At 47.8% G+C, this 18,189-nt stretch overlaps 1 long non-coding RNA gene across 2 annotated transcripts; it reads right to left on the bottom strand.

The window, feature by feature from the left end:
- Nucleotides 1–1,987: 1,987 nt before the first annotated feature.
- On the bottom strand, nt 1,988–17,256 carry LOC143434104 (uncharacterized). 2 transcript variants are annotated; one of them, XR_013103349.1, is made up of 3 exons: nt 16,521–17,110; nt 14,334–14,431; nt 1,988–5,140 (listed from the first exon to the last, which is right to left on the bottom strand). It is a non-coding gene; the product is annotated as an uncharacterized LOC143434104 (long non-coding RNA). The 2 variants fall into 2 exon arrangements; XR_013103348.1 differs by lacking the exon at nt 16,521–17,110 and adding an exon at nt 17,125–17,256 and having other exon boundaries at nt 1,989–5,140.
- Between the last annotated feature and the right edge of the window lie 933 nt (nt 17,257–18,189).

Below are 18,189 nucleotides of genomic sequence, written 5' to 3'. Positions count from 1 at the left end.
CCCACCCCTTGCACATCTGGCTCCTCTCGCTCTGTTCTTCATAACACACACAGCAGGGAGTGAATTCTTCCAGGGATCTGCCTGGCCTCTCAGTGTGACTGATGCCTCTCCTCTGGGCTCCCATCATCCCACAGGCTTCCTCTGACCTGTTCCCCACTTGGTAGCTATTTCCCAGTCCTGTAAAGCACAGGGGCCTTGTGGCTTAGAAGCTAAGTCTGCTACCCTCCTGTCACTGTTGCCAGGCATGCCCAGAGTGTAAACCTGTGTCAATGTAACATGTATTTTATAATTCTTTTTTAAAATGTCATGTGTACGGATGTTTTACCTGCATGTAGGTATGTGTACCACATGCCTACCTGGTGCCAGAGAAGACCTGAAGAGTGTCCCCCTGGAACTGGAGTCACAGATGGTTGTGAGCCATGTGGGCTCTGGAAACTGAACCCTGGTCCTCTGCAAAAGCAACAAGTGCTCTGAACTGCTTGAGCCTCAAGCAATCCGTATTTTTAAAAAAGAAAGAAAGAAGTTGTAGTCCTTCAGCTACTAATAATTTTATTTTTTCCCCTTTGGAAACAGGTTTTGCTAACCTTGAATCCACAGCTTGTCTTAGCTTCCCCTGTGGGTGGGATTATAGGCACTTGACATATTTATAATTTCTAAATGTCTGTCTGATTCTGGAGAATCGATTCTCCTGTTGGTGTCATTTGACTTTGGCCTGAGGGGTTTGTTTCTACAAATAGGCATACATTTCTGAAGATGATTACCTCTTTGCTCTCCCTCCTTTCCCCCTTCTCTTCCTTCTTTCCTTCCTTCCTTCCTTCCTTCCTTCCTTCCTTCCTTCCTTCCTTCCATTCATGTTCATGAATGTTTTGTCTGGTGGCAAAGGTCAGGTGAGGGTGTCAGAACCCCTTGAGACTCTAGTTACAAATGTTTGTGAGCTACTGTATGGGTGCTGGGAACTAAACCTAGGTCCTCTGCAAGGTCAGCCAGTGCTCTTGACTGATGAGCCGGCTCTGCAGCCCCATCATGGCATCTAGCTCTGCTTTATATTGAAATCCCATTGTCATCATAGTTTTGTTCCTTTGTTTAAGACAGGATCTCCTGTAGCCCAGGCTAGCCTTGACCCAACCATGTAGCTGAGGACTGCCTTGAACTCCTAATTTTCCTGTCTCTATCTCCCAAGTGCTGAGACTAAGGGCTATGCTGCCCAGTGTGTGTATTACTGAGGATCAAACGTGCTAGTAACTACCACGCAACCAACTGAGCTACATCACCTGTTTTCATTTCTGAAAGATAATTTTCTTCTAAATATAGGATTTGGAGCTGACAGGCTTTCCTCAACCTGTTAACGATGCCGAGCAGCTTCCCGAGGGGTTTGAATGACTCTCTTTGAGTATTTTCCATCAACTCAGCAGGTGGCTCTAGTCCCCAGCAGCCACTATAGACTCAGACAGAAGGACACCTGCAGGGATCCCCCTGAATGCGTCCCTTTGATGTGGCCCTGAAGTCAGGGGTTACAGCTTCAGTGCCACAGCTGAAATAGGAAGGTCTAAGAGTTTGTGGTGTCTGCAGGCCCCAGGGGGTACCCAGCATGCCTGGTGGATAGAGAGGAGGCAGAGGGGGGAGGGAGGAGGAGAGACAGATACAGAGAGAGGGAGAGACAGAGAGAAGCACACACACACAAAGAGGGGGGGGCATGGACTAAAGAGTAGCAGGACCCACAAGTCTACAACTTTATTTGGTGCACAGTGTAACACAAGCACATTTTCTGTGAAATATAGAATTGGAAACTGTGTCAAAGGTGATGCCACTCTGCTTCTAGCAGGAGAAAAATCAAACTTCTATTTAAAAATAGATGCCAAGGGAGTTGAAGAGATGGCTCAGTGGTTAAAAGCACTAGCTCCTCTTCCAGAGGTCCTGGGTTCATTTCCCAGCAACCACTTGGCGGCTCACAACCATCTGTAATGGGCTCTGACGCCCTCTTCTGCTACACTCATATACATAAATAAATTGATCAAAAAGAAAATAGATGCTGAGTGCTGGTTGTGGTGGCGCACGCCTTTAATCCCAGCACTGGGGAGGCAGAGGCAGGTGGTTTCTGTGACTTCAAGGCCAGCCTGGTGAAGATAATGAGTTTTAGGACAGCAGGACTACATAGAGAGACCCTGTCCCAAAAGCAAAACCAACAAATGGATACAAAAACAGCACTATAGCACACGCTTGCCTCACACAGCTTCTTGACTGAGCACCCCTGTACTTTGTGTATTGGCATGTATGTAACATGTATGTAACACGTATGCAACATGTATGTAATGTGTTCTCAGGATGATTTTAAAGCTTTAGGTGTAGTTTTGGTTTCCAGCAGGTTTACTATGATGGGCTTAGGGGAACTTGTATGTTGATTCTGGGATTCACAGAACCTCTTATATTTATCCCTTTCACCAAAATTGGGAAGGCTCTGGCCATTATTTCCTTAAATATGTCTTTTCACATTCTTCTCTTCTGAGACCCCAGTTCTCCTAGCACCCATTTCACTTCGTATAGGGAAAGGAGTGAGCCCCAAGTAAGAGAAGTCTGAGTGAATGTGCATTGTTGACATGAACTGGCCTCGAACTCACAGAGATCCACCTGTCTCTGCTCCCCAGGCACTGGGATCAAAGGTGTGCACCACCATGCCTGGAGCACAGCAAGGATCTTGAGGGTTCATTTGGCCCTCCACCTGTGCTTCCTCAGACATCACAACCATAACTCCTCTGCCTCAGACTCCAGTCGTTGATTCTTCCCTGAAGGTGTTCTGGGGAGTCTTTGCTTTGAATAGAAACTTTTTCATCAGAATTAAAGTCAGATCCAGCAGGCAGCTTTATTGATTAACCACCAACTGGATAGTGTGGACGATGTCTTTATTTCTCCCTCAGCTTCCCTCTGACTCAAAGCTCTTCAGTGGAGCTGGAGAGATGGCTCCGTGGTTAACATCACTGGTTGGTCATACAAAGGATGTGAGTTCAATTCCCAGCACCCATGTGTCAGCTCACAACTGCCTGTAACTTCAGTTCCAGAGGATCTAGTGCCTTCTTCTGGCCTCTGTGGGCACCAGGCATGTACATATTGCACATACATACACGCAGGCAGAACACCCATTAACATAAAATAAAAATAAATATTTTAAAAAATTTAAAGAAGCTTTTTTAGTCAGAGTTATGTTATTTCTGGAATCTTTCATTTAATAATTTTCAGATCTCAGCTAATCCCCAGCCAACGAATCCTTGAAAAGCAAAACAGAGGAGGAAAAGGCCTTGGGTCTACACGGATGTCTGTGTGAAAACTTGCCCCAGATAGATCTCAAAACTTAACTGTGCTGGGGAGTCTAAATTGACAATCCTCTTTCTTTTTTTAACTTTTAAAATTTATTTATTTTTATGTGCATTGGTATTTTTTGCCTGCATGTATATGTGTGAGAGGGTTTCAGATCCCCTGGAACTAGAGTTATAGGCAGTTGTGAACTGCCATATGGAGGCCAGGAATTGAACCCCCGGACAGTGCTTTTAACCGCTGAGTTGTCTCTCCAGTTCTCTCCCTGTGGCAATGTTATATTAGAGGTTTGTGGATAAAAGCAAAATCAGATTAAACAAAACAACCATCAGGCCATATTCTAGGGCACTTGTTACAGCCTGTGTCCTGACTCAGAGCCGGCTGAGGTGGGGCCTGAAGTCTGTAGGAGGTGAGACTACAGTAAAGAATGAACTAAGGTCACAGGGAGTGGTGCCAGTGCCAAAGGAAAATAGCCTGTGTCATGCTAGAGCCCCCAGCAGCTCCCCAGCACGACTGGAATCTGGACATTGGGGTGAGGCTGGACTTGGCCGGTCCAGGGTAGGGCTGATGCTCACACAGCCACTTCCTCCCGTGTGGTTTCAGTTTCCCTTTCTGTGTCTCTATACACTCTGTGTCTCCAGAGTGTATAGCTGGCTGAATGTCAGGAACCCAGATCCTCAGATGCTCAGTGATCCCAGGGCCCAAGTGGGAGCACTTCCTGTCCAACTGGCCTCCACATGACCCTTAAAGGAAGTAGCCACTATCTAATCTGGCAAATGAGGACTCAAGGCACAGGGCACTTAGGTGACCCCTTGGAGGCAACAGCCTGGATTCCAATCTAGGTTCTGTTCACTGAGCTACTGAAGGATGCTGGGGTCAAGGCCTTCTGAGACTACAAGATCAATGTTTTCCTTGATACAGGGAAGCTGGGAGCTGTCCTTGGCAAAGAGAAAAGAAGAAAGGAGAGGATTCCTCTCAGGGCCACCTATAGCAGCAGATTAAGAAACCTGGAGGTCTCTCACTAAAAGGCAAGCATGCTGAGCAAGTTTGCATCTCTCTCAGAAAGGTCACAGTGTGAGCAGCCAATCGGATGACATCATTTACCCCTTGGAAATGCTTTTGGATTGCAGTCCTTCTTCCAGAGCCTCCATGATTGCCAGCCACTCAACACAAAGTGAGCAGAACTCCGGCAGGGGGCTGGACTTCATCCAAAGAACCAGACAGCTCCCTTTGGAGTGACACTGGACCCTTGCCCTGAAGATTGACAAAGGGACAGAGACCTGAAGGAGAGTGAGCCAAGGCTGCAACGGGCAGCAGGCTGGATCCCAAAATACCTGTGGCCAGGGAGAAGTCCAGAACGTAAACACGGTCGGCAGGGGTCTGAAAGAAAAGTGAGCTAACCACCAGGCTAATGTATCCTACAGAGCCCTCCCTGAATCCTCTGGTCAAAGCTGAGTGAGATCTGGGACAATGGAAGCCTGCACAGCTTCAGTAAGGACAGCAGGTGGCACTGTCAGCACACTCGACCTCAGTTGGAACTGCGCCTCTGCAGTCCTGGGGACCTGGAAGCCAGCACCCACAAAGGAGCAGCTACTGACGTCAGCTGTAACAGGAGCTGTACAAAACCCTCGGATCTGCGAGGGGGCGTGGTCAGGAAGAAGGGGGAGGCTCTAAATTGAAAACACATCAGAAAGAATCGACTAGGTTCTGGCATCCAACAGAGTGGGAGAGTCTGTTGTGTATGTTGAAGGGCCAGGAAAACACTGGTTCTGCAAAGCTTCCCCATCAGTGTAGACAGTTCACTGCTCCGCTTCCATCAGGATCAGCGCTGTACCTGGAGGGAAAAAAAAAAAATAAGAGGTCCCAGGGCTGCTTGGGTTCAGGCCTATCTGGCATAGGTACCCAGTGTTCCGATGCTTCAGCCCTGCCCTGCCCTGCAGTCCAGGAGTTTGAACCTTTGTGCTCTTCATCCTCCTCACTACCCTCCAATCCCTACCTTTCCCCATTGTCTAGCTGAGCCTCCGTATCTCTGGCCCAGGCATTGGTTTTCCAAACCATCGTGATAGTTGTTAGGACTGCTGGCCTCATTCTTTCAGTCTTCCTTCTTTCTGAATGTGGTAGGATTTATTCTTTCTGATTTCTTGACCTCAGATAAGAATAGATAACCAGAGGCTGTGGAGATGGCTCAGTATGAGAAATACTTGCAGCAATGGCATGAGGACCTGTAACAGGGGATATTTAGAAAACTGCGGCCGCCCAATCCGGCTTGTTCCCAGGCAGCCGCCATGTTCCTGCTGCTCCTTAGCTCCGACCGGGGCTCTGGCTAGCTAGATGCACAGGCCCTGGCACCCACAAGATACAGCTGCCAGTGTGGGGGATCCCCCACACTGCATTGACTGAACCCAAGACAATATCTGCCATCCTTGCAGTACCCAGTAGAATGAAGACTCTTAATGCTTAAAGATTATCCAACAGATTTATATATTTGGAAATGCTCCATTAACAAGACACCCACACAATTACAACTGTTATCCAATATCTAACCTTTTGATAGAAGTTGCTATCCAGGACTGCTTTCAACCCATCCATCTTCCTCCATGGTCGATAGCCTCCTTTTTTCCCCTCCCCTTTCTCTTTTTCTCCCCTCCCCTTCCTCTCCTCTCCGAGCTCCACCTCCTCTTCTGCCTAATCACCCAGCTCCACTGCGAATACAATGTAGCAGAATAAATACCCTGCTACAAGGACCTGAGCTGGAGGCCTCAGCACCCATATAAAAAGCTGTGCACCTGAAATCCCAGCGCTGGGGAGGTGCAGACAGACAGACAGACCCCTGGGGCACACTGGCCAGATGGTATAGTGAAATAGATGAGCTTCACATTTATTAAGAGACCCTGTCTCAAAAAAACAAGGTGGAAAATGATAGAGGAAGACCCCCAATATTAACCTCTGGCCTCTGTGTGCATATGTGCAAATACACACACTATAGTCACACAAGTATGTATAATCATCTCTGCCCAAGGAGCTTTGAATGGGAGTATGAGTTTCTAAGCCAAGCACTTAATGCTGATAGATCAGCTTTCTCTGTATCATGGCAATCTGTGATGTCCTAGACACTAACTGCTCCATAATCCTAGGTCCAAGAAATGAGATGAGTCATAACAGACATGCAGCCTGAACAAGGACTCTGTTGGGACTGCTTGTTACGGCAACATAACCTTGACTCTCCTGACTGGTACACACAAACTTGTATGGATCACCAGGCTACTTGCAGAGTGCTGTGGAAATGTGTGTCTCCTTATATTAGCTAGAATTATTAACAATAATGAGTACTACTTGACTACTATGTGTCAGGATTGGCAGTGAGCTTTTTGGCAGGTGATTTCTTGTTAGTCTCTTTCCACGGTCCTGTGGATTTGTGTCATCATCCTGCTTAATATTAACAATCTCACTGCAGGGTTCAGGGGCTAAGGGTAAGGAATAGCTGGAGTAGCTAGTGCCTACTAAGATTGTAATTTGAATATAGAAGCTTCTGGTTTCAACATTCTTTTTCTATCATTCTTTTTTACACAAAGCTGGACTACTAGGCATTCCAAAAGAAAAAGAAAGGAAAAAAAAAAAAGGAAGCAAATAGTTTTTAAAGAAATTATTTTTTAACAGGAGAAACATGAACATCAACACTAGGAAGGAATTGAATGTGAAAGGCGATCTGGAAGCTCGGAGCGGGGACCCTTGTGCGGGAAGCCTCGTTCATTTTCTCCCCTGATTAGGTGCTTTGCCAGATAAGCTGCGGCAAGGAGCACGGGTTTGAGAAAAATTCAAAGGGATCATTTTGTCTGTCACTTGAAATTGCTCTGAACAAGCTGGGAAACAGGTCGTTGCATTACGCATTTTGTTGCAAAGCAGAGTGAATGGTCCCAGGTCTTCAGGCGTGGCTGAGACCCTGAGAAAAGAAGCCACGTGGCTGACTTGACACCATCCCACCTACCCAGGTGCCCTCTCCCTTGAGGCCCAGCAGCCTACAGTGCTGTGTTAGCCCACCATGCCCACCATGCCATACCCCACTGTCCTCCCTCGCCCACCAGCCAGGTCGCTTCTCTGTCACCACTGCTGTGCATGGTAGAACACAAAGTGTCATCTTCAGACCTGAGCCCAGTGGGGGCGAAGGCATACACCGCATTCTTGCTGCATCAGGGAGGGAGGTGGGGCAAGGGACATGGACACCAGAGAATATGATGCTCCAGCATAGGAGCTATGCAGTCTCTTCACTCAGATCTCCATTTAGCTCTGTGGGCTGGCCAATGAGGCCCTGGGATCCTCCTGCCTGCCTGCCCAGCTTTGTAACTCTATGCCCGTGCTACTGTACTTGTTGACTGTGGGGTGCGGGAGAGAGAGAGGAGGAGGAGGAAGAGGAAGGGGAAAGGGAAGAGAGAAAACATTATCATTGGCACAGAGGACAATCTGCACAAGCCAGTTCTTTCCTTCTACCACGTGGGTTCCAGGAACGGAGCTGAGATACAAGCTTGGCAGCCAGCAGCTCTACCCCTGAGCCACCTCCCCACCTGGAGCCACATAACCACACCCACTCCCTTCCCACCGCACCTTAACTCTCCATCTTCCTTTTTACACTCTTACCTTCCAGGACGGTTATATGAGAGATGTGAGAGAACTTACAAGTAACCTTGGGGACTGGCTTTTTGTGCTCAGCACAATTACCCACAGACTGATTCAAGCTCCCGTACCACGTGATCAGAGCTGCAGATAGCCCAGTGGGGGAAGGGCCCTTTCATCTTTCACTCAGTAGTGCCTTAGACACAGATGCTGGTATGCAGAGACTATGACTTGGAGAGTGGGCTCCGGAATAGGAAACTCCTGAGCTCAGCATCCAGGTGAGAGCAAACGGATGATGTCATTTCTGTCCGTTTGTTTCTTCACTTGTAAAGTGGGGACCAGGAGAGCACCCTTCTTATATGGTTGTCACAATAATTAAACAAATCAGCACATCTGTGTCTAGTTCACAGCCTGCCTTGCAGTCAGAACAGAATTCACAATTATTAATTATAATTAAATACCATGCATGCGCTGAACTAAATGGACAAGTCTGGGATGAGAAAAATTCAAGCTTGCAGAATGCCCAGATCGTGGAGTAGTGCACACTCTAAAAGAAATGATTCTTTTCTTCTGGAGCCGTCATATAATTTCCTTCCAAATAATGAGCTCCCCAGACTCATTGAAATACAAATATTTGAAAACAACACAGCAGAACCTATTGGTGATTCTGCATCCATTCAAACGCAGTCACAGCCTCTCTCCGCGACAATGGAAACTGAATGAACTGGAACAATGGTTATTGAGTGCCATACTGTATGTATGCCAGGTGCTGGTCTAGGTGCCAGGAGGGCAGCAGAGAAGAAAGCAGAGACCTCCTCCAAACCTGCCCTCCTGGCAGGATGGATGCGAAGGAGGAAGGCCTTCTATTTCCCAGCCCTGGTTCCAGGCTTTGGGAGTAATTGTGCTCACAGAGGAAGTCTCTGGCCAGCAACAGTCAAGCCCTGTCATGGTGACCTTGGGGGCACATGGACATGTCCTTTGCTTCAGTTTTTCAGAGGCAGAACTGGCCCTCCTCTTCTCAGCTTGACTGGCTGTCAGGGAATGAATATAATGAGCCATCTGGTCCTCTCCCCACCCCCACATCCCATACTCCAGTCCCTCTAGTGTATGGATGTGACTTCAGGATGTACCACCCTGAAATCGAAGGGGTACCTGGGGCCTGGACCTTCCAGTGGCTCCTACTGAACTTGGTGACTTGCAGAGGCTGGCTTTGCTCTCCTCCCTTCCTCCATGGCTGCCTGCGCCTCCCCCAGCCTGGAGATGGGTGGCAGGAGCTGCAGTCCGGCTGCAAAGCCAGTTTTCTCCAAGGGATGCTAACTGGCCCATGACCTTGGCCTCATTAGCTTAGAACTCTCCACCTGAGCTGCCTGGATCAGGGCCAGCCAGAGAAATTAGCTCAGCCCACAGGCCCCCGGGGGAAGGTATCGGGCAAAAATAGATCAGAGAGAACCAGAGACTCCTTGTGCAGGAGGGCCCACAGTGCTGATGGGCACCGGCATTGTCCTACCTCTGCAGATGGAAACTGAAGCCCGGGAAAGGAAGGTCATATTGTCATCAGTGCAGGCCTGATGACATGGTCTCCAGACTGCCAAAGTCACATTCTTCCCTCCCTCACCCATCAAGCCATGATAAGGGAAAGGTAAAACTTCCAATAACAATAAGAATCTCAGACAATGGGATCATTAATTACAAGCCATTTGTTGATTTACACACACACACACACACACAGCATATAAAGAAGTGAAACTAAAAATGGCCTGTAAGAAAATGGCTGTTGATTATTAAATTTATAAAGAGAGGCAGTGAACTTGATATGCCAAAGCAGGTTGATATCCACAGGAGGCCTCCCCTTCTCTGAGGAGAAACGGAGAGAGATATGTGGGGGAGGGAAAATAAGAGGGAGGGACTAAGAGGAGGGGAGGGGAGGGGAGAGAAGCTTCCATCAGAATGTAAAGAAATTAATTAATCAATAAAATTGAAATAAGAGAGGCAGCGTTGTGTGCTAGCTAAAGGAGACCTCTATTGCCTGCATTAAAGTCCCAGCCCCCTCCTCACTTGGCAGGTGTCTTCAAGCAGGTTGTTCAACCTCTGTGCCTTGCCTGAACAATGGGGAGAAGAGCAGAGCCTGCTGAGGCAGAGAGGGAGTGGGAAGCAGAGCTCTCCCAACCCCCACCTGCATAAAACACTGGAAGCCAGGACCAGCACAGAACAGTACCAGGTCAGGGTTTGCCAGGAATGCCAATGCCACAGACAATAATCAAAAGAAAAGTAAATTTGCTAGCCTGGACTGTGGGTTCAAAAGCAATCAGCGTTGGCAGCTCTCTTGGAGTCTTCCAGGAAATAAGCCATGCAAGTGTGTGTGTGTGTGTGTGTGTGTGTGTGTGTGTGTGTGTGTGTGCGCGCGTTTTGTGTGTGCATATGTATATGCATGTGTTTTGTGTGTGCATATACACGTACATGTGCGGGACCACATGTGCGTGTTTGTGTGTATATGTGTGTTTGGGCATGTGTACGTGTGCATCTGGTTATATGGTGTGAGCATGTGTGCATGTGCATGTTTGCATACACGTGTGTGTGCCTGTGCGTGTGCTTGTGCGTGTGCGTGTTGAGAAATATTCTTTTAAGGATAGCATCAAAGCATCTGCTTTGAGCTGCTCCTGCACCCTGCCTCATCTCAAGGGTACCACATCCAGGTATTTTTCCTTTTCATCTGGTTTTGAAGCATGCCTTCTATTTAAAGGCTCTGTAGCACTCACTTTATCATTGGCTCAATGTACTGCGCCAGACTCCAGGAGAAGATGGTCGCAGTGCAGGGGAGTGGCTCTGCATAGCTGAAGCAGAGGAGTGTGCTGCACAGAAGCAGGTTGAGGGGAAGTGCTGTAGCTTCCAGGCTCAGCTACACAGCCTGATGCACATGAAGAATTTTGCCCCTGTATGGACACCATTCACCTCAACATCTCTTGAGCTCACTGCAACTGCCTATCATTAAAATCTCACTTGTGGTGAAGGCTAGAGCTAAAGTCAGTTTTCCTGGATCACACCTTAGTACAGCCAGAGCAGAACAGTCACCCCAGCAGTGGGCCATGGTCTAATGCTACATGCAGTGAGCGGGCAGTCTGTGCTTGATCCTATAGGAAGTGACACTCCCCCAAGCTGCCTGTTCTGATGGGTCTTCTTGTCAGGTCCCTTTCTGTCCCTAGCTGCAGCTAATGCAGTGAGTGGTTCTGGGGTCAGGGATGAAAGAGGTCCTCTGAGCAGTCTGAGTGTGCTCAGGGCCATGAGGAGGCAGGCTTGTGGAGCCAAGGGCAAGGCTAGGCTTCAACGAGAGCTGGCAGAAGAGCGCTTAGGTCCCTGCTCAGCCCCCAGTCATTGTCCAGTCCGATTTCAGGTCTCCTTTGGAAAGGAGCTCAGTTTATCAGCTGCGTGTCTATAGGACCACTGTGAGATCACCATGGTTACCAAACATCCTTTTTCTTAATAAGGTCCCTCTTCCCACCCTGCGGCCTCACCCAAGGATTCTCTCCTACTTGATCAAACCTACTGTTTGTTTAAGTGTGTGTGGTGGGACACTAGCCTTGGACCATGCTCATTTTTTTGAGTAACCCCTCCCCTGCACAGCTTGTCACAAAAGCGTGTGTCACAACCTACCCTGATGTCTAACTTAGATGTATTTGTCAATCTGCTAGGTGAGACCCCAAAGGGGAAAATGGAAGCAAATCCCCTACCTCATACTGTACAAACTGGTTCTTGACAGAAACATGAAAGACAAATCCTCTAGCATCCTAGAAGAAAAACAATGTAAGATAATGGCTCTGTGGGGCCTGACCTTGGGACAGGGAAGGATTTCTTGGTCCTTTTCTTTATGGGCTGTGTTGTTGTTACTGTTGAGAAAAGATCTCCCTAAGTGTCCCAGACCAGCCTTGAACTTGCTCTTGCCACAGCCTCCAGAGTACTGAGACCTGGGCTAGAATTTCACTTGTTAGTTTGTTTGTTTACCTATTTATGTATCTACTTTTATGGTACCGGGGATTGAACCTACGGTTTTGTTTGCAATAGGAAGTTAAAGTACTCTACTACTGAGCCATGTCCCCATCCATTAAGGAAGGACTCTTGCGGGGGGGTGGGGGGGGAAGCATAAACTATTCACTGCAAAAGATTAACAGGAGGCAGAAAGATGGCTCAGCAGGTAAAGGCACTTGCTGCACAAACATGGCAACCTGAGTTCAATCCCCAGCACCCACAAAAAAAGAAAGACAAGAAAAAAGGAAGGAAGGATGGAAGGAAGGAAGGAAGGAAGGAAGGGAGGGAGGGAGGGAGGGAGGGAGGGAGGAAGGAAGGAAGGAAGGATGGAAGGAAGGAAAGAGGAAAGGAAGAGAAGAGAGGAAGAGAATCTGAAAGTGTCCTGTGCTCATTTGACCCGCCTCCTCCCTCAGCTGTCTCCATTCCGCCTCCCCGCTCTGCTGCAGAAAAGCATTCAGCACTGGCTGGCTCTGAGCCTGTTGTCCACACACTTAGACTGTTCCCTGGCACAGGGGAATTTAAGCACAGCCTGCTTTGGGCAGGAGTTTTTAATTTTTTTTTTTAATTTTTTAATGTGCATGGGGATTTGGTCTGCATGTATGTGTGTGCACCTCATGCTTGCCCGGTGCTTGCCCGGTGCTTGCCCGGTGCTTGCCCGGTGCTTGCCCGGTGCTTGCCCGGTGCTTGCCCGGTGCTTGCCCGGTGCTTGCCCGGTGCTTGCCTGGTGCTCATAGGTAGCAGAAGAGGGAATTCAATCTCTTAGGATGAGGGTTAGAGCCTGTTGTGAGCTGTCAAGTGGGTGCTGGGAACTGAACCCCGGTCCTCTGAAAAAGTAGCCAGGGCTCTTAGACCCTGAGCCATGGTTTCTGCCCTTTAGAATCTTTTATTCAACCACTGTGCTCTGCCACTTGGATGTAAGTCTCTTAGCTTCCTAACATATTTTTGGTCTTTTCTCAAAAATCTTCATTTATAGCTGGGCAATGGTGGTACACACCCTTAATTCCAGCACTTGGAAGGCAGAGGCAGACTGATTTCTGTGAGTTCAAGGCCAGCCTGGTCTACAAAGTGAGTTCCAGGACATCCAGGGCTACACAGAGAAACCTTGTCTTGAAAAAAAAAAATTCACTTACATTCAGAAGAATAATACGATAAAGGCTGAGCTCTGGAGTCACCATTGCCTGGCATTTGTCGACGTTTCCTTTGTCCCTTTATATTATTAATTTTATTATCATCAAAACAGACATTTGACCCTTCACCCATGGCCACGTCCGTGTGTGTCTCCTGGGAAGGTGGCTTACATGTATTAAGTATTTGTAAGACTGTAGTGTACGGCACTGCTAATACGGAGCACTTGCTGGAGGTAGAACCTTACTGGAGGAAAGTGTGTCAGTGAGGGTGGGCTTTCAGGCTTCATAATGTTACCCCACTTCCAGCTTGTTCTGTTTTCTGCACATGGTTGAAGTGATCACCCAACTTCCCACTGTATTGCTGCCATGCTCCCCCACCCCGCCCCCACTATAATGAAGTCAGCCTATGGAACCACAAACCAAAATAAACCCTTTCCTCCACAAGTTGATTTTGGTCCTAGCGTTTCATCACAGAAACAAGGAGTAGCTAATACAGCATCCTAGAGAACGCACAGGGAATATAAATGCCGCATTTGTAATATGTTCATCCATATGACAAGTGGGAAACCACCAAAGGGGCCGGGGAGACAGCTCAGTAGATAAAGTCCTTGCTGCACAGGCATGGCGGCCTGAGTTTAGATCCCTAAAACTTACATAAAAACCTGGATACGACATGTGTCTGTAACTCTAGCACTGAGGAAAGAGAGACAGGAGGATCTCGGAGGCTCGATGCTCAGCCAGTCTATCTCTAGGTGCAGTGAGAGATCCTGTCTCAAAAAGCAAGGTCTATGGCTTGAGAGCCATGGACCTCTGGGCTCCATCAGCACCTAAATGCCCATGTACCACCACATATACAACACATACATACACACACATACATATACATACATATGCACCTACGTGAATACAATCCAAATATCCTTCAGTAACTGAATATAGAAATAGGTTAAAAAGGTATGTATAGTCATGGACTAGATTAGTATATGGCAAAGAAAATGATTAAAGTGAACAGGCTACTTACACGAACTGAAAACAGTCACGAGCCAGACAACATTACAGAAACATACGTTCAGCAGAAAGATCAAAGCAACCCAAACCGAGCACATATGACTACTTACATAGACGGCGATACAACAAAGGCAGACAAGAAACAATTAACAGTAACGTGAAGCTAAGAGATGCTGTCACAGCCATGAGGGAGAGGCATGTGACTTGCTTAAGATACTGAAACACTAGAGGCTGGAGATAGGGGCTATAGTTAGGAGCACTTACTGGCCTTGCAGAGGACACAGGCTTGGTCCCTAGCACCCACAGGGTGGCATACCACTGCCTGTAACTTCAGTTCCAGGGGATCTGACATCTTCTGGCCTCTGTGGACACATAAACATGTGGTATACATAAAATTATGCAGGAACACATACATGCATACAAATAAAATAATAAGCATACAAATAAAAATATTTAAGGATATTGAATTTTTCTCACATTAGTAGTATCTACATAGGAGTATCCTGCATTATTTTTATACTATTTTTTTATATTATGCATACAATATTTTAAATTTTGCATTTGTATGGTTGTGTGGAATGGCTATATGTATGCATGTTCGTGTGTGTGTTTGTGTGTTTGTGTGTGTGTCTGGAGGCTAGAGGTTAATGTCTGGTGTCTTCCTTGATTGATTCCATTTTATTTACTGAGGCAGAGTCTCTCCTGTGGATTAATTAGTGCTCTTTAGAGAGGCACCAGAGAGGTGACCTTTCCCTCAGCCATGTGAGGTTAAAGCAAGAAGCAAAAGGAGACCTTCACTTCATTCCTTCAGGAACCAAATTGGCCAGCTCTTTGGCCTGGGTTGTCTGCCTTCCGACTTCTGAGAATTGCATGGGTGTCATTTAATGTTAGTCCATTTGTGTGGACTGTGTCACATTCTGAGCTGTCTGGGACAGTGGTGACTAAACTCAAGGGCTGTGGAGAGGGCCTGATATTTTTTCACAACTACAGTAGTCAGCTCAGGAGAGTCTGTGGAGCCCAAAATGGAGATCATAGGATGCTGAGCAAGCTGAACACCATCCTCGTGGATCATTTCTGACCACGGGAAATCTAGAAAACACATACTCACACTCACACACACATGGCAGCCATGGAGGGAGGAAGGGAGGAGAGCAAAGCCAGCCTCCGCAAGTCACCAAGTTCAGTAGGAGCCACTGGAAGGTCCAGGCCCCAGGTACCCCTTCGATTTCAGGGTGGTACATCCTGAAGTCACATCCATACACTAGAGGGACTGGAGTATGGGGAGGGGGGAGAGGACCAGGTGGCCCATTATATTCATTCCCTGACAGCCAGTCAAGCTGAGAAGAGGAGGGCCAGTTCTGCCTGGAAATCTAGAAAACACACACTCACACTCACACTCACACACACTCACATTCACACTCACACTCAGCCATACATACATATATGCACACACTCACTCATACTCACACTAACACACACACACTCACACTCACTTATACATACATATATACACACACTCACTCATACTCACACTAACACACACACACTCATACACATATACATACATACTCACTCACACACACTCACTCATACACATACACTCACACACACTCACTCATGCACACACATTCATACACACACAGCCTCACTCATACACTCACATTCACTCATACACACCCACTTACTCACACACACACTCACACACTCATACACACATATACTTACACTCACTTATACACACATACTCACACTCACTCATACACACATACATACGCACTCACACACACTCACTCATATACACAAACTTATACACACACATACATACACTCACTTATACACACACATTCATTCATACACACACTCCCACTCACTCATACACACACTCACTCACTCATACACTCACACTCACATTCACTTATACACACCCACTCACTCATACACACATATACTCACACTCACTTATATACATACACTTACACTCAGACACACATACACACTCACTCACACACATACACACTCACTCATACACACATACATACACACTCATACACACACTCACTCATATACACAAACTCACACACATACATACATTCACTTATATACACATACTCCCACTCACTCATACATATACCTGCTCACTCATACACACACATACTCACTCATACACACACTCACTCATACATACAGCATACACACTCACTCATACACACACTCACACACACATACACACTCACTCACACACGCATACACACTCACTCACACACGCATACATACAACATACACACTCACTCATACGCTCACACACACATACACACACTCACACACACATTCACACTCATTCACACACATACACACTCATACACATACTTACACACCCATACATACACACATACACACTCATACACACACACTCACACTTACAGTCTTCTTTTTCCATAGTTGCATTCTTACCTGAGCTCACCAAGGTCAGCCAAGAGCTGAGAGAACAGGATTCAAACCCAGATCTGCAACCCAGAGCCTGAGTCTATCGCCCAAACCCACCAATTTAACTAACTGATCCACCTGGACACAGCCAAGACATAAAGAGACAGCCAGAATTCAAGGGAAGCCACGGATGCTATAACTGCATCTGCGAAGTGACATTCCCAGGGGCCGCTGGGATTTGAGCTGTTTTCAAAGGCAACAAAATCTATGAGGTCAGAGTCCTGAGAACCTGAGAGGGGCTCCCTGAGCCAGCAGGAGCATGAAGGTCCCAGAGCTCCAGGCAACCGTGGCTGCGGCCTCGGCAGGTCACTTGGCCTCTCTGACCCTCAGTGTCTTCACTGGAAAAATAGGAACGATAATGAATTCCACGTGCCCAGGATCCTCACTGTCCTTAGTCTAACAAACTCACAAGATGCCTGGGGGCCCTCCAGCCAACCAGCGGGAACAGTACATGACACAGCCTGAGACCCAGTCTTGTGCATACTCTCACACACATGGAGAGGGGGAGCCTTAGCTCTCCTGTCCTCTGTAGGTGACTAGGCAGCACAAGAGGTTTTAAACACCCACCCACCTAGTACTCAGATATGGGCACATTTAAAGGCTGGGATCACACACTCATCTCTCTAATCTCTGTCCTCAAGCATGAGCCCAGTGAAGACAGTGGCTCCACTCCATCTTGGTGACACTAGAGAAGGCTTGAGAACAACTATAAAACGGGACTGAGGAGGCTGGTTCAGCTCTGTCCTCCAGCCTCTTTGGCCCCTCTCCCTTCCCATGGGGTGTGTCTGTCTTTTGTCAGGCCTGCCTCTTTTGGGTTTGTTTCAGGAATGCTGGTAACTGGAGATTCTCCACCTTGATCCCACCTCCAAAACACGCTCAGAAAGAAGCCTGTCTGCTGCCACAATAGCCCAGCCTAGTAGGGAGCTGCCTGCCTGGACAGAGATGGGAGAGGTGGGCCCAGAGAAGGGCACGCTCTCCGCTCTCCCGACTCAGCCTCTCTTCTCTGAGCCTGTACTGCTTCCCTGCCCACCCTTCCAGACCTCCTTTGGCTCTCAGCTACAGAGAGGGGAGTGTGGAGAGGGAATCCTCTGTTCCCTTAACCCTTTCCTCCCTCTCCTTCTGGAGCCTAGGCCTCCTCTGCTCTCTGCCCTTTGACCTCCCTTGGGGTTCAGCCTTTTTTTTTTGTATCCAGAAGCCTTTCCTTTAAGCCGTGAACAGTGACAATTATGGTGGCGACTAGCCAGTGAGCAGCTGCCCCTTCCCACCATGCCCTATCCCTTCAGCCACCCTGAGGTATCTTGACAGGCTCCCCATATCACAGAAAGGGAGCCAAGACCTAAGAACCGCAAGTGATTTGTTCAGGCACAAAGCCAGGACAACTCAGAACCCTGACATGGTTTCCTGAGCCACAGACCTTCTTGCTGTGTTTCCGCACGACCTAGGGGGCGCTTCTGAACACATTAGGGTCCTGAAAAAGCTGTGGAGCTACTCATCAAGGGAGAGGCAAGTATCAGCCGCTCAGGAAACCCTGCCAGAAGGCACTTCTTACACAGTCAGGGGCGCTCTGGGCAAGGGAAGCTGGGCAGGTCCTCTGGCAGAGCGCCCCCTGCTGGATTCTCCCCGGTGGTTCCAGCCG

This window comes from Arvicanthis niloticus, chromosome 13 (assembly GCF_011762505.2).
Source record: "Arvicanthis niloticus isolate mArvNil1 chromosome 13, mArvNil1.pat.X, whole genome shotgun sequence".
In the NCBI taxonomy this organism is placed as follows: domain Eukaryota; kingdom Metazoa; phylum Chordata; class Mammalia; order Rodentia; family Muridae; genus Arvicanthis; species Arvicanthis niloticus.
This window is presented reverse-complemented; position numbering and strand designations above follow the sequence as displayed.